The 14,714-nt window shown below is 40.6% G+C and overlaps 1 non-coding gene across 1 annotated transcript; it reads left to right on the top strand.

The window, feature by feature from the left end:
* Window positions 1–4,591: 4,591 nt before the first annotated feature.
* Window positions 4,592–4,698, top strand: LOC141616648 (small nucleolar RNA R71). Its single transcript, XR_012530980.1, has one exon. It is a non-coding gene; the product is annotated as a small nucleolar RNA R71 (small nucleolar RNA).
* The last annotated feature ends 10,016 nt before the right edge of the window (window positions 4,699–14,714 follow it).

The raw sequence follows: 14,714 nt of genomic DNA, 5'->3' as shown, positions 1-14,714 counted from the left end.
CAACAACCTCATTGTCACCCACAACGACCCTAGATGCACCCGGAAATAAGACTTCTCTATCCGCCCAACTAGGCAAAGGACAAGATGGATCAAGGAGTCCTTGCCTAGCTAAATGTAGGAGGGCTTGATATTGAGCCAAGTAGGCATTTTTCCGATCTTCATAGGCTTGCTTGTGCATGGCTTGCATGAGAAGAGTCACATAGTCTTTCCCAACTTCAACTCCTTCCGGCTTGAACTCTTCATACTTAAAGGGGTAAGGTGGTATGACAATGGAAGAGGAGGGCATTTCAAGATCACCCTTTTGTTGTTGAATGATATACTCGGCTTATTCGGAAAGGGAAAGTAGATAATTGGTCCGGTGGACGCTTAGACGGCAAATCTTTGAAGACAAGGTGAACGATCTAGCTTCATTAGTTAGCCATCCATACTTAGTGTCAAGGGGGTTATGGGCAACCCACTTGAACTTGTGAATCATAGTATGCATATCAACAAGATGGCCACCCTCCTTTGCCTTGTACTTGTTATCCTTATTGAAGTTAGGATCAAAGTGCTTGGCTAGGAGTGTAACTAGGCCGCCATTGACAATAACGGTCGTGCCCTTCTTCCCACTATCGATGTTGAGCCATCTATCTACCAAGAGCCTCAAAGAATTGTAAGGCTTGGTATGCACTCTTCCGATATTCAAAGCCGATTCAAGGAGAATAAAATCAAGTCTTGTGAAATGGTTGGTATCTTTCCTAGCAATTATGGTGTTACCCACGACCTTGTGCCATACTCTTATGCCCGGATGGTGGACCAAAAGAGCACGACTCGCATGAAAATCCTCAAATTTCTTCCCGGAGATTGCCTCCCAAAGAGGCTCGGGGTCATACTTTCCATAATGCTTAAGATAACGCGATTCATCACTAAGACCCAAAATTTCACCCAATTCCCGAAAGGTAATGCGTCTACTAACATTAGCTAGACGAAACTCGACATTCTCTCTATTCTCAACTTTGGTGACTTTCAAAGAACTTAAAAATTCCAAGGTAAGGGAGGGGTATGTCAATTCCCTTGTTTCAAACAATTTCTTCAACCCCATGGCATTGAAAAAGGCTTTTGTTTGTTCAAGAACACCCAATTTTTGTAAGGTATCTTCACATATGAATTTGGTGGATTGTAATGACTTCATAGCAAACTTGACAAAGGTATTTCTATGGGTATCGGAAATAAAAGTTACCTCCGGATAATGCAAAAGTTGATCAATTACCGGAGTAGAAGGTGTTGTTGCTCCCATAGAAGGTTGTTGTTGTTGTTGCACTTCCAAGTTTGGTGTTGCTACCACCATAGCCAATGCTTTCTTTGTTTGAAGAGCCTTTTGCCTTTGTGAGAGTGCCTTAGCCTTTGGTGCCTTTGTTGCCTTTGTTGCTCCCTTAGTCCTTGCCATTGATGAACTAACCAAGAAAAGAGTGAAAAATCTTCAATTTGTAGTATGCCCAAATCGATTTGAAGGTGAAAGGCTTTGCCTTTATGAAAACAAAAATCGACTCAAAGGTTGAAGATTTTGTGCTTGGTTTTGATTTTTGTTGAGGAAGGAGTGATTAATTTGTTGTTGGAAGGATGGTTTGATTTGATTTTAGTGAATGTTGTTGAGGGTTTTTGTTTTTGTGATGGAGAGGATGAGGGTTTTGATGTTGTGGGTAGTGTTTATGAATGAATGAATGAATGAATGAAGGTGGGAGGGGTTTTAAAGAGGCCGAAAATTTCGAATCTGCAGGGGCAATCCGTGCGGATTCTGCCCAATCCGTGCGGATTCTGCTCTTTCTGAACTTTGCAAAACTCGCCTAAAGACGGGCGGATTTGTTACAATCCGCTCGGATTTACTGAACACGGGACGGGCGGATTTGCTCTAAGACGGACGGATTTCTGTCCAGAGAAATTTGCTTGTTTTCCTCAGCTGCAAAGACGGGTGTCTTTCTTACAAGACGGACGGATTTCACAAGACGGGCGGATTCTTGGGAATCCGCTCGGATTTTAGCACAGTCAAGAAATTTCAAAATTCAGCTCAGTTCAAGACGGGCGTCTTTTCTGCAATACGCTCGGATTCTGTAAGACGGGCGGATTCTCTGGAATCCGCTCGGATTCTGGCCCTGTGTACACGGATTCAGTTCCATCCGTGCACACTGCATTTCCCTTATCATTCTTCCATTCTTTCTTCAAGTCTTGGGTTCTTCATTGTGGGAGCACTACTAAGGCATGGATAGCCTAGGCAATTGCCATCCCCACACTAAGCTAAAACACTACACATCAATTGAAATTGTTAGTCCCTCCCCCACTTCTCTCTTACATGACAATTATTTTGATCAAAGTAAATAAAAATCCAAAGATGACAAAAATGCAATACAAGAATTGAAAAGTAAGTTAGGGAGTTAGAAATATTTACAAGTGGTGGTTTAGGGAGGACTCCACCAAACTCTCATTCTTGATGAGATGTCAAGGGGGCATGTCCAAGGTGTTGTTGATGTTGCTCAACACCTTGAAGAAGTAATCAAAAGCTTGTTCATTATCATGGTAGAGGTTCTCAATAGACCTCGGCCCTTGTTGTTGATCATGATCGATAGCATGTCCAATGTAGGGATTAAAAATACCTTCAAATTTGTCGTCCCAAAGACCACAAACTTCATTGAGTTGATCATTGAAAATCTCTTGCTTAGATAGAGACAACTCTCCCAATTTCTTCTCTTGGCCAATGAGGCCATCCTCTTCTTCCTTGGTTGATTTTGATGAGCTTTGCAAGCTCTCCTTGTCACAATTCACTTGCTCTTTGAATGGAGCATCTTCAATTTTCTTCTTCCATTGGAGTTCCGATTTCTTCTTCTCATCTTTTCGGCTATAATGATCAATCATGAAACATGGCTCATGCAAACGAGGAGCTCTCATAGTCTTGTCAAGATTAAAAGTTATGCTTTCATCTCCCACTTCTAGAGTGAGCTCACCATGTTTCACATCAATCACCGCACCGGCGGTGTGTAGGAAAGGTCTTCCTAGGATGATTGGAATGTTGGAATCTTCCTCCATAGCAACAATGACAAAGTCCACCGGGATGAAAAACTTCCCAATTCGCACGGGGACATCTTCCCATATCCCTAACGGTGTCTTCGTCGATCTATCGGCCATTTGAAGTGTGATGTTGGTGCATTTAAGCTCTTCCATTCCCAACCTTTTACTTACCGAGTACGGCATGACACTCACACTAGCCCCTAGATCACATAAGGCTTTGTTGATCGTCGTGTCGCCAATGGTACACGGTATTGAGAAGCTTCCCGGGTCCTTTAACTTTGGAGGTGAACTCCCTTGAAGTATTGCACTACTCACCTTAGTGAAGGCGATAGTCTCAAGTTTCCGGATTGACTTATTCTTTGTAAGGATATCTTTCATGTATTTCGCATAGGCCGGAACGTGATTGATTAATTCCGTGAAAGGAATTGAGACTTCTAAATTCTTCACAATTTCCATGAATTTTCCAAGTTGATCATCAAATTTGGGCTTCGCTTGACGACTTGGAAAAGGAAGTCTAATCACAATGGGCTCCTTCTCCTTGGCCTTGTCTTCATTTTTCTTTGAACTTTCTTCTTTTGATGATTCTCCATCTTTGGAGTTTTGCACAATTTCTTCCTTTTCACTAGCTTCCACAACTTCATCCTCTACTTGCTTCTTCGGTGCTTCATACTTTGTACCACTTCTCAAGTGAATGGCACTAACCGTTTCATGTCTAGGGGGATTACTTTGAGGTGGTAATTGCCCCTTTTGTCTTTGTGAGCTTGAAGATGCTAGTTGAGTCAATTGTGTTTCCAACATCTTGGTGTGAGCTAGAATGTTGTTGATGGTGGTTTCCTTTGCTTGGCTATCTTTTTGCATTTGAGTGAAAAATTCTTGTTGATTCTTTTGCATTTGGAGGACCGCTTTTTGGACATCAAAGCCTTGGTCATTTTGGTGATTGTATGGATTTTGATTTTGGTAACCTTGGTTTTGATTGTAAAAGGGTCTTTGATTTTGGTTTCTCATGGGTGGTGGAGTGTATGTTGTTTGAGGGTTTTGAACATTTTGGCTTTTGTATGAGAGATTTGGATGGAATTTGGTGTTTTCATTGTAAAAGTTGGAATAAGGGGTACCACTCTTGTATGCTTGGAAAGCATTCACTTGTTCATTTGTTCCCCTACATTCACCTTGGTCATGTCCCAAAGTTCCACAATTCTCACATATCCCACTTGGGATTGATGAGGATGCCGTCATGGCATTAACATGATGCTTCGATGATTTTGAATTTTCCTCAAGTCTAGCCATAGCTTGTTCAAACTTCAAGTTGATTGTGTCAATGTGAGCACTAAGTTGAGCACCCAATTGAGTAATGCAGTCCACTTCATGCTTTCCTCCTCTAGTAGCCTTGCGAGGTCTACTATATTGTGAGTTATGGACCGCCATTTCCTCAATCTTGTTCCATGTTTGATTGTCATCAACTTCGGTGAACATTCCATTTGATCCCATATTGAGAATGTTCCTAGAATCTTCATATAAACCATTCCAAAATTGTTGCACCAAAAACCATTCGCTAAGTCCATGGTGAGGACATGAGCGACAAATTCCCTTGAACCGCTCTCAAGCTTCATACAAAGACTCTTCATCCCTTTGCTTAAAACCCGTAATTTGAGCTCTTAGCATGTTAGTCTTTTCCGGTGGGTAGAATTTTTTGTAGAAAGCTAGAGCCAACTTCTTCCAAGAATCTATTCCAAGGGTGGCCTTATCAAGGCCCTTCAACCATTGCTTCGCGGTGCCGATTAAGAAAAAAGGAAATAAGACCCATCTAATTTGGTCTTGAGTCACGCCCGTTTAAGAGATAGCATCACAATAATCGCAAAAGGTTTCCATATGAGAATGAGGGTCCTCACTAGGCATCCCCCCCGAATTGGCTCCTCTCAACTAGTTGGATGAAGGCGGACTTGGCAATAAAATTTCCGGTGAGATGTTGCGGTGTAGGAGTACCATTTGGTAGATTCTCCTCGGTGGGTACGGAGTGTGATGAGAATTTTGGCATTGTAGGTGGATTTTGTGGGGTATTGTGTAATGGGTTTTCTTCTCCTTCTATTGCGAAAGGATTGACAAACTCACTAGTGGGTTGGACAACTTCACTAATACCTCGTAAATTCCTCCTAACAACTCTCCTATTGTTCGTCAAGGTTCTTTCGATTTCACGGTCAAAAGGTAACAAATCACTTTGTAACCTTCTAGACATGCAAAATATCAAACAACTCGAAAACAATTAGAACAAACCTTGAGGAGTTTTACTTCCTCAAGGTGAAGAAAGACACAACTAATGACAATAAAAAGAAATCTAAATCAAACAAACACCGTCCCCGGCAACAGCGCCATTTTTGATGCGATCCCGCTAAGTGTTCACAAATTAAGATGCGGTCGTTGGTCACGGTCGAATCAAAACACAATTTATAGCTCCACAAGCAACTCTACAATTAGTAAAGAGGCAAGTAAAGGTCGGATCCCAAGGGACGGGAGTTGAAATGAGATTTCTATTGTAACTAATGGTGTCTAAGGGGTGTCACAAATTGGGTTGATGTAGAAGGTTACTAAACTAAAATAGCAATGAAAATAATTCAAGCAAGATGAATTAAAGGGGTGTAAACAATTGATTAAAGGCACTAGGGTGTCATGGGGTCATAGGGGAATCATGGGATATGATCATACAAACATGTTCTCAAATTATAAGCAAGCAATTATTGTTGTGATGGATTGAGTTGGGTTATATCTTACAATCCTAGGAAAGTTTGGGTCTCGGAGCCGAATCGATTAGATTGTACAACACCTACAAGTCGACTTAATCTTCCCTACTCAACAACATGCATGGTCTAATGAGACTCGAGTTGGGTTATGTCTTACAAGTCTCATTGAAAAGATAGAAGATGATAGTAAATGCAAGGATTCATAGGCTTAGCATTTCATCAAATATAACATGTGCATGAGTTGAGATCAAAACAAGCAAGCAAATAACACATGAAAGCATATTAATTTAAGCATGAATCATTCCCCATGTTGGTTTCCCCTAATCACCCATTAACCCTAGCTAAGAGACTACTCACTCATTATCATGTTGATCATGCTAGCAAGGTTGTCAATCATACCAACAATATGAAACATGATGAATAAATGAAAGTAATTAGCAATAATTAAAAAGGGATTAAGAGAGTATACCTACTAATGATTCCAATAACAAAGCAAGAATAATAGAAGTACTTGAATGCTTGATTGAGAGGTTGTCAATCTCCCAACAATAACCCAAAATAATCTTCAATTACCCAAAATAAATGATGAACAAAAGAGAGATTAAAGAACTAAAACTTGGATTAAAACTTGATTAATACTTGATTACAATATTAAAGAGAGATTTGATTGATATTAACTACACTAATTATTGATAAGAAGAACATGCTCCTCTAATTAGACTAATGGGGTATTTATAGTGAAAATTAGGGAGGATGCATTAGGGTTAATTAAAGGCTAAACTAGTAATTACACTTTTTAAGTTGAGCAAGGAGGAGCCGGTATTTTCTGAGAGAAGGGCTTCTCTTTTCGTAGCTTGGAGAAGACAATCCGTGCTGTGCTGGAATCCGGGCGGAATGGGGTCGGGACGGGCGGATTTTGGCGTTGGAATCCGAGCGGATTCATGGGAATCCGGGCGGATGGTGGAGGGGGAATCCGAGCGGATTGTGGCAAAGCCGCTCGGATTGTGCTGCTGCGGGACGGACGGATTGGTGACAATCCGCTCGGATTGTCAGTCAGCAACAATTCTTCTTCTTTTCTTCCCTTTTCTTCATAAATTCCTTGGGGATTTCCTTGGGGACTCAAGGATCTTTTCTCAACATTGCTCTTCTACTATGATATGTACAAAGGCCTTCTAATCTCGTCTCTCCTTGATGCTTGGTCATTGAATTCGATCAATTTAGTCTCGTTTTGCCATGAAAATGCAAGATTCTTACTCCTTTCCTACCAAGGGATCAAAATCTCAAAGAATATGCAAAACAAAGAACTAAAGATAAGAAATGACCCAAATAAGCACTAAAAAGCATGGAAACGAGGCTAATTCGGGGGCTAAATATGCGCCAATTATGGTCACATCACCCTACCAACCTAGACAAATTGAAACGGTATTACCCTTAGGATAGGACAGAAAACGCGCCTCGTGTAACCCACGTGCCGCTTATGCGACACGAAATAAAACCGGCCCCTGGACAGCTAAAGCTTATGTCACTATGCTCTTGCATTTTGACATTTCGACATCCTCACATCATCAAATAAATTGAATTGTACTTCCCTTAGGAGTAAGTAAAGCACATGATTATTTTTCTAAATGTTTATTACAAGCTTTTGCTTCGAACAATTATTCTTTTACATTTACTCGAACTACGGACAGGGTTTGATTTCATTTTTCTAATGAATACGTAGGGAATCCTTCATAGGATACAACCGTTATTTTAATGTAAATAGAAGGACATTTGCATTTGCATTTGAAATTTGACAAGAATAATAAAAGAAAATCATATCAGTTTCTTAACTAATAAGTCTTTTATTCATTGTTCCATAAATAGTAATAATATGCCAAATACCTATAAAATAAAATGCTGAAAATAAATGCTAGGCTAGGATTCTTAAAACCCCGCCGTTTATTACAACTTAATTAATAATAATAATAAAATAATAAAAGACTAAGGCTATTCTTCCATTTTTCCTTTGCCTTTGTCACCTTTGTCATATTTCTTATCTCGACCACGAGCCGGGCGCTCTTGCGTTGTCTCCAACCTAATCACCAATGGTCGTTCTCGCGGTCTAGCCTTACCATTTCGATCCATCACCATCTCTACGACAGGAGCAACTCTCGGTTTCTTTGACGGATGAGTGACTAGGAATCCGGCTTCTTCTTCCTCTTCAGTGAAATACTTTTGATTCTCCTTTGCTACTTCGCGGATCTTATAATCCACAGGCTCGTGCTTCTTTAGCTTCTCGCGCCCTTCAGGAATACCAACCTTTCTCCATTGCAAATATGAGTCAGATACCCATAAGGAGCCAATAGGAACCGGTATGAACCACATGTTCCTCTGAGCCCACCTGATTACCCACTCTTGACAAGACTCCGAAGTATGCGCCAATGCAGTTTGAGGAACGGTATCAAGTTTTGGGATTTTCTGCCTAAGGCCCACTTCCCTCATCAATCTCTCCGGGAAAATGCAAATCATGAATTCCAAGCTAGGGATACGAACTGACCGTGTCAAGTCCAAAGATGAGACTCCAGTGATTGACCTGATATGCCACCATATCACAATCCATCGAATCAAGGGACCACCTTCACTCTTCAACTTATTTTCCCAATAGTTGCATACCCGAGTGAAGTCCACCATGTAGAGCCTAGTTCTCATTGCAATTGATCGAGCATGATATCCTGGCAGATTAACTGAGGGCTCGATCAGCCGCAGCCGTTCCATCAGCCAAACCTGCAAAAGAAGACAGGAATTAGTACCCATTAATCAACTGAAAAGAAAAAAAAACGAAAACGAAAAAAAAAAGTAAAAAGGACAGTTGAATAAAAAAAAAGTAGGTTCTTACCTGCAGAATAACGGGACTTCCCAAATAAGGAAGCTCACGGTTGGCCATTCTGTTATCCAAACCAAGAATGGTCTCCCCTAAGCAAAGGCATGCTGGGCTCTTGCGCAGCTCCATTTGTTCCACTAGGCTCAGAAAACGAGGGTCACCTCTCATATCATCATCAACATGCCCTCGAAGGACATAGCAATGAAGTAGGCAAAACCCGAAGGCCCTGCGCCTCGCAACATAAGAAATAGTAGGGTCCTCCCTATTTATAAATCGACCGATAAAGTCAAACATGCGGACACCTTTTGAGGTCACAAGACGGTCCACCTCAGCCTTGGTCAATCCAAGCAAATCCCTAAATTTACTTTTATATCCTTGAGAGCTAGGGGGTATAGCTGGTATATTTTCTGGGTCTTATCCTCCAATAGTAGCTATTTCTTCAGGGAAGGGACAAATGTCGCCTCCCGAAAAGGCAAATACATGAAAATTTGGGTCCCAATACTCAAAGCAAGCATCCAAGAAAGGCTTCACAACTTTCACTAATTTGAGACTCAAGATCGATCCTAAATTAAAAGCACCCATGTCGTGTTTATCAACATTTTTGAACTCATTTGTCCACTCCTTCAGACGGTTTTCAAAGGCATCCATAATTTTGAATTTTTTTTTGAGAAGATATGAGAGTTTTTATGTGATAGACGGAACAAAGAAGAAGGATTTGTATGAATAAAAGCTTCTCCGACGTCTCTATTTATACTATTTGCTATTTCCTAATTTCTGTCGAGGTCTGACTAACTGGAGAAATGACGCAGCATTTGCTGCGCCTCTTCGAAGGGTCGCAGCTCATGCTACGCCTCTTCCCCAGGGCCTTTTCCGTGTTCTCAGCTTTGGATCTTTTCTATTTTTGCTTTTGGTTATAATTTCCTTTTCCTATAGGATCTTAATTTTGTAATTCCATCAAATTACCAAGTTTTATGTTTCCTAATTCATTTCGGGTTCGCTTTTCGAGACAAAGTCGACATTTTTGCCAAACGAGCACACTTACCCATTTCTATTTATTTCTTTTTTTAGGGGAATCATTTCACTCCTCTTTTTCAATACATTTCACACTTAGCCATTGTTTTTTATTTTTTTTTAGGGGGTAGGCCTCCCTACCGTCCGGTCATTTTCACTCATTTCTAGGCATTTTTTTCACATTTCTGAGCATTTTTTGTCATTTTTGCTCATTTTTGGGCACTTTTATTTTACTTTTTTTTTTCCATTTTGTGCCAATTTAGGCCACCTATATGCTATATGTTTTACGTGTAAATTCTATGTAAATTTCGGCAGCATGACGGCGCAAACCGTCACCTACCAAACCTGTTTTTTAAGCTAACCTGCAGGAACAACAAACACCCAACAGCAAAGGCACTCAGGCCGTTATATACACAACCAAAAGACAGTCTCTACATCAAACTGGGGGCTCTCGCCCAAAACAGAGTCCGGAAAAGTCCAAAAATGTACAAGATATACAAGACAACAACAAAAAGAAGAAAATCAGCTAGTCCTGGTGGCCCCTCAACTCAGCCACAGTCGCCTCAAGGGAAGCGATGTCGGCGTCCCTGACCTCAAGCTCCCTCAACAGACGAGCCATCTCCTCCCGAGACTGCGCCAGCTCGCGCTCCAGGTCATGCTCCCTTTGCGTACAAATGAAGAAATGCCTCATTTCAATCATTTTCAATAAAGTGAAAAAACATTTCATTGCAACGAAATTTGAAATGTCAAATAAAATAAAATAAGAAAGGGAATGAGAGGTTCATACCTGTCGACGCCGGCCACCTACGAGTGCCTCGATGGCCATAACCCGCAGCCGGTTGGCCATGCTCCACAACGCCACGTATCGAGACGGTGCCACCTGCATTTGAATAACAAAGAAGGTTTAGAAAAGGAACAAATGCATTCCTATGCAATAAAATAATAAAGACCACCAAAGCTGGGGCTTACCCTCCTCACGACGTGCTGCCACTTGTCCAGGCCAGCGTCGGTCACCTTCTCGCCAAAGTCGCGGATCTCCGAGATCGTCGTCATGCCCGCCACATCAGTGTACTCCAACCCCTCGGGGGTAAGCTGGGGGCTCGACGCCCTTCACCTCGATCTCCTATAAGGTTCAAATGATTCTTTATTTGATGATCATTCATCAAATCAATTCGAAAAGAAGAAAAAGGTAAAATGCTTACCACGATCGGTCAGTACGCCAGCCTCTGACGAACGAACTCAGAGTACTCCTCACCAGGAAGAAGGAGGGCATCACCACCCGCGTCGGCTAAGTCAGCCTCCATCTCAGCCTCAGAAGGCTCCCTAAACATCGTCTGTGGAGGATTGATAGGAATTGTGAAGGTGTCACGAGAGCACTGCCGAGTCAAACGCTCGCTCAAGTACCACACAGGTCCCATGGGCGTCCTCAGCAACAATCGGCTCGAGCTCCTAGGACGAAGGACCTCGGCCACGAAAGCTGGAGCCTCTAGATAGCTCTCCTAGGGTCTAGGCACCCACTAAAATAAGAAAACGAGGGGTCATTCCTATGATCGGCTCTAAACGGGAGAGGGGTCATTTCTATGATCACTTGATCACTTCTAAATAAATAAATAAATAATGAAATAAAGGATCAAATGTGTGATATATCGGTATACTTCATCAAGAAATTCGGATTATAACGAAATTATAATTATGAAATTTCTAGTCATAAACGAAATTGCATAAACAAAAAGAGTAGAGATTAGAATTAACCTTTGGTCCTAGCAATTTGGCCTAAGAACAAATATCGAGATCGATATTCTCCTAATTGTTGCACCCAAAATGCTTTGAGAAATGCCTCTCCTTTTGCTAGAATGAGATCCCTAATTTCTAATGATTTTTAGGGTTTTTTTGTGATGTGAGAATTAGGTCAAAAAGAAGTAAGTAAAATCATCCTCTTTTATCTCCTTATAACCGTGTAAATGGAGAGTACAATGGGAAGATATTTTTCTTCCTTTTTTTCTCCCTTTTCGGTTTCACCAACCACCAAAAATAAGGAGAAAATCTTCTTATTTTTGGTTGTACTCAAAATGTATAAAATGTGTATTATTTATCAATTGTCATATATGTTGTCCCGTATTAATAAGTCCACACACAACAGTTTGTAGTCGATTTATTAATACCGGTCTGTCATCATTTATTATGACAATTTCGTATAATATATACATTAATTATAAATATCGCATATTTATAATTTGCTTATTAAATATAACTGTTTACGTTTAATTACAAACTAACATCTTAATTCGTTTAAGCTAACATTATATACATTAATTAAATATAACATCTTATATTCAATTTACGAATTAACAATTAATTCGTCTCAGCTAATATTATTTAATTGTATTAAATAATCGTCTCATCATCACATTGACTAACTTTTTAGTCAAAAACATGGACTAACCTTTTAGTCATATAAGGCATCAATGTGATTATATTTTCATATAATCACATCTCTCAAACACATCCTTTAAGTGTGACTTTTAGGGACCAGTTGATCACCGCCATCAGTATGATAATAACGTCAAACTTCTAGCAAGCCAACCGTTATTAGTAAAAGTTAATCAACTGATAAAATACTAAGTATACCCTGTGAACCTATAAGAGATTTATATACGTTATCACACTAACTGTGGAGGACACTAGCTCTAACAATCTCCCACTTGTCCTCACAAGTGTATGTGCGATAACCGATTCTCATATCCTTAATTTCTCCTACTCAATGTAAAACAATTTGCAAAATCCGTATTCACAAAGGTCATATTTTACAAGTGATCAATATCAAGATTGGTTTTTCCGACTAGAGAGTAACTTAACTGATAAACGAATCATCATTCGAGCATGGCCATGCATTTCAGTTACAACTCCTCGAGTGGCCCTGAGAAATAACTAAACCTGATAAAGGTTGGATATTTTTTTCAACTCGAATCCTGCAGATATAAGCACAATATGAAATGACCCAGTAAAAATCTGCTTAGCCTCCTGTCACGGTCAACCATGAGAAAGAAACCAAAGTCACCCAAAAACTGCCTTAATCTCAAGAGACAATCGATAGTCAAAATAATCGACTCTAGGAACACAATGGAAGTCCAATCCACGACCTGGCACCGAATGTTTTTAAACATTTAGGACTCCATTACGTTGTCACAATGTCCTACGAGGTATCGTTATAACTCGCATCTGTGATCGATCAGCCAACCGTTTGACTTATGGCTCGTTGAACCCACCATCAATCAACTTCACAATATAATAGCCAGAGTTATCAGCTCATGTAGGTGATTACGGACGAAAACAAATATAATGTAATTCAGTTCACTTTGTGGCGTTCAAAGTTGTCGTACAATCCACATGAAAAACAAAATATGAAATAATACGATGAAGTTATAAATAGCATATGAAAAGGAAAATGTATCGAATCCAAAATCAACTACTATAACTCCGGAACACGTTTAATTCCCATGGAAATAACGTGCCCTTCATGCTTATCATATTTCAATGGTTTAGTGAGAGGGTCCGCGATGTTGTCATCCGAAGCAATCTTGTCTATCACTATCTCCTCTTGCTCCACGTAATCACGGATCAGGTGAGCCTTCTGATGTACATGTCTAGACTTGTTGCTAGACTTAGGCTCCTTGGCCTGGAAGGTGCACCTCTATTGTCCTAATAGATGGTGATTGGGTCATTCGAACTAGGAACTATGGTTAGTCCTTGTAAGAATTGACGCATCCATATAGCTTCCTTTGCTGCTTCTGAAGCGGCATAGTACTCGGATTCATTAGTAGAATCTGCTACAACTTCTTGTTTGGAACTCTTCCAGCTGACCGCAACACCATTAAGAGTAAAGACAAATCCAGACTGAGATTTCGAATCATCTCGATCTGTTTGGAAGCTAGCACCTGCATAACCGATTGCACATAGCTTAATATCTCCTCCATAAGTCAATACCCAATCCTTAGTCCTCCGTAGGTACTTAAGGATGTTTTTAACAACCATCCAGTGTGTTTCACCTGGATTGCCTTGGTACCGACTTGTCATACTCAATGCATATGCCACATCTGGATGTGTGCATATCATGGCATACATGATTGATCCTATGGCTGATGCATAAGGAACACGACTCATGCGTTCAACCCCTTCAGGTGTCTTGGGTGGCTGAGAGTTGCTCAAATGCATCCCAGACGTCATTGGAAGGTTCCCCTTCTTGGAGTTGGTCATGCTGAACCTTTCAAGAATCTTATCTAAATAAGACTCCTAACTCAATGATAACATCCGTCGTGATCTATCTCGATAGATACGGATTCCCAATATGCGTTGTGCCTCACCCAGATCTTTCATCTGGAAATGGTTCTTCAACCATCCTTTTACCGAAGATAAGAGAGGAATGTCATTCCCAATCAAGAGTATGTCATCGACATACAATATCAACAAAACAATCTTGCTCCCACTCGACTTGATATATAAGCATGGTTCCTCGACCGATCGAGTGAAACCATACTCTTTTATCACCTGGTCGAAACGATGATTCCAACTCCGAGAAGCTTGCTTAAGTCCATAATTGGAATGTTTAATCTTGCACACTTTCTTAGGATTTTCAGGATCTATGAAACCTTCGGGTTGTACCATGTACAACTCCTCCTCCAATAACCGTTTAAGAAGGAGGTTTTCACATCCATTTGCAAAATTTCATAGTCATGAAAAGCGGTAATCGCTAAGATTATCCGAATGGAACGCAGCATAACTACGGGTAAAAAAATTTCATCATAATGCAATCCGTGCACTTGAGTGAAACCTTTTGCCACTAGTCGTGCTTTATAGGTATCTGGTTGCCCGTCTACAGAATGCTTTATTTTGTAAAGCCATTTGCACTGAAGAGGTCTTACCTTGTTAGGTAAATCAACAAGATCCCATACGTCATTCTCATACATGGAGTCCATCTCGGATTGCATGGCTTCAAGCCATAGCTTAGAGTCGGAACAGGTCATGACACCTTTATAGGTAGCGGGTTCATTACTCTCTAGGAGTAAAACGTCATT

The sequence above is a fragment of the Silene latifolia genome, chromosome 11 (genome assembly GCF_048544455.1).
Source record: "Silene latifolia isolate original U9 population chromosome 11, ASM4854445v1, whole genome shotgun sequence".
NCBI classification, from domain to species: domain Eukaryota; kingdom Viridiplantae; phylum Streptophyta; class Magnoliopsida; order Caryophyllales; family Caryophyllaceae; genus Silene; species Silene latifolia.
Note: the sequence above shows the minus strand (reverse complement) of the source record. Positions and strands in the feature narration are given on the sequence as shown.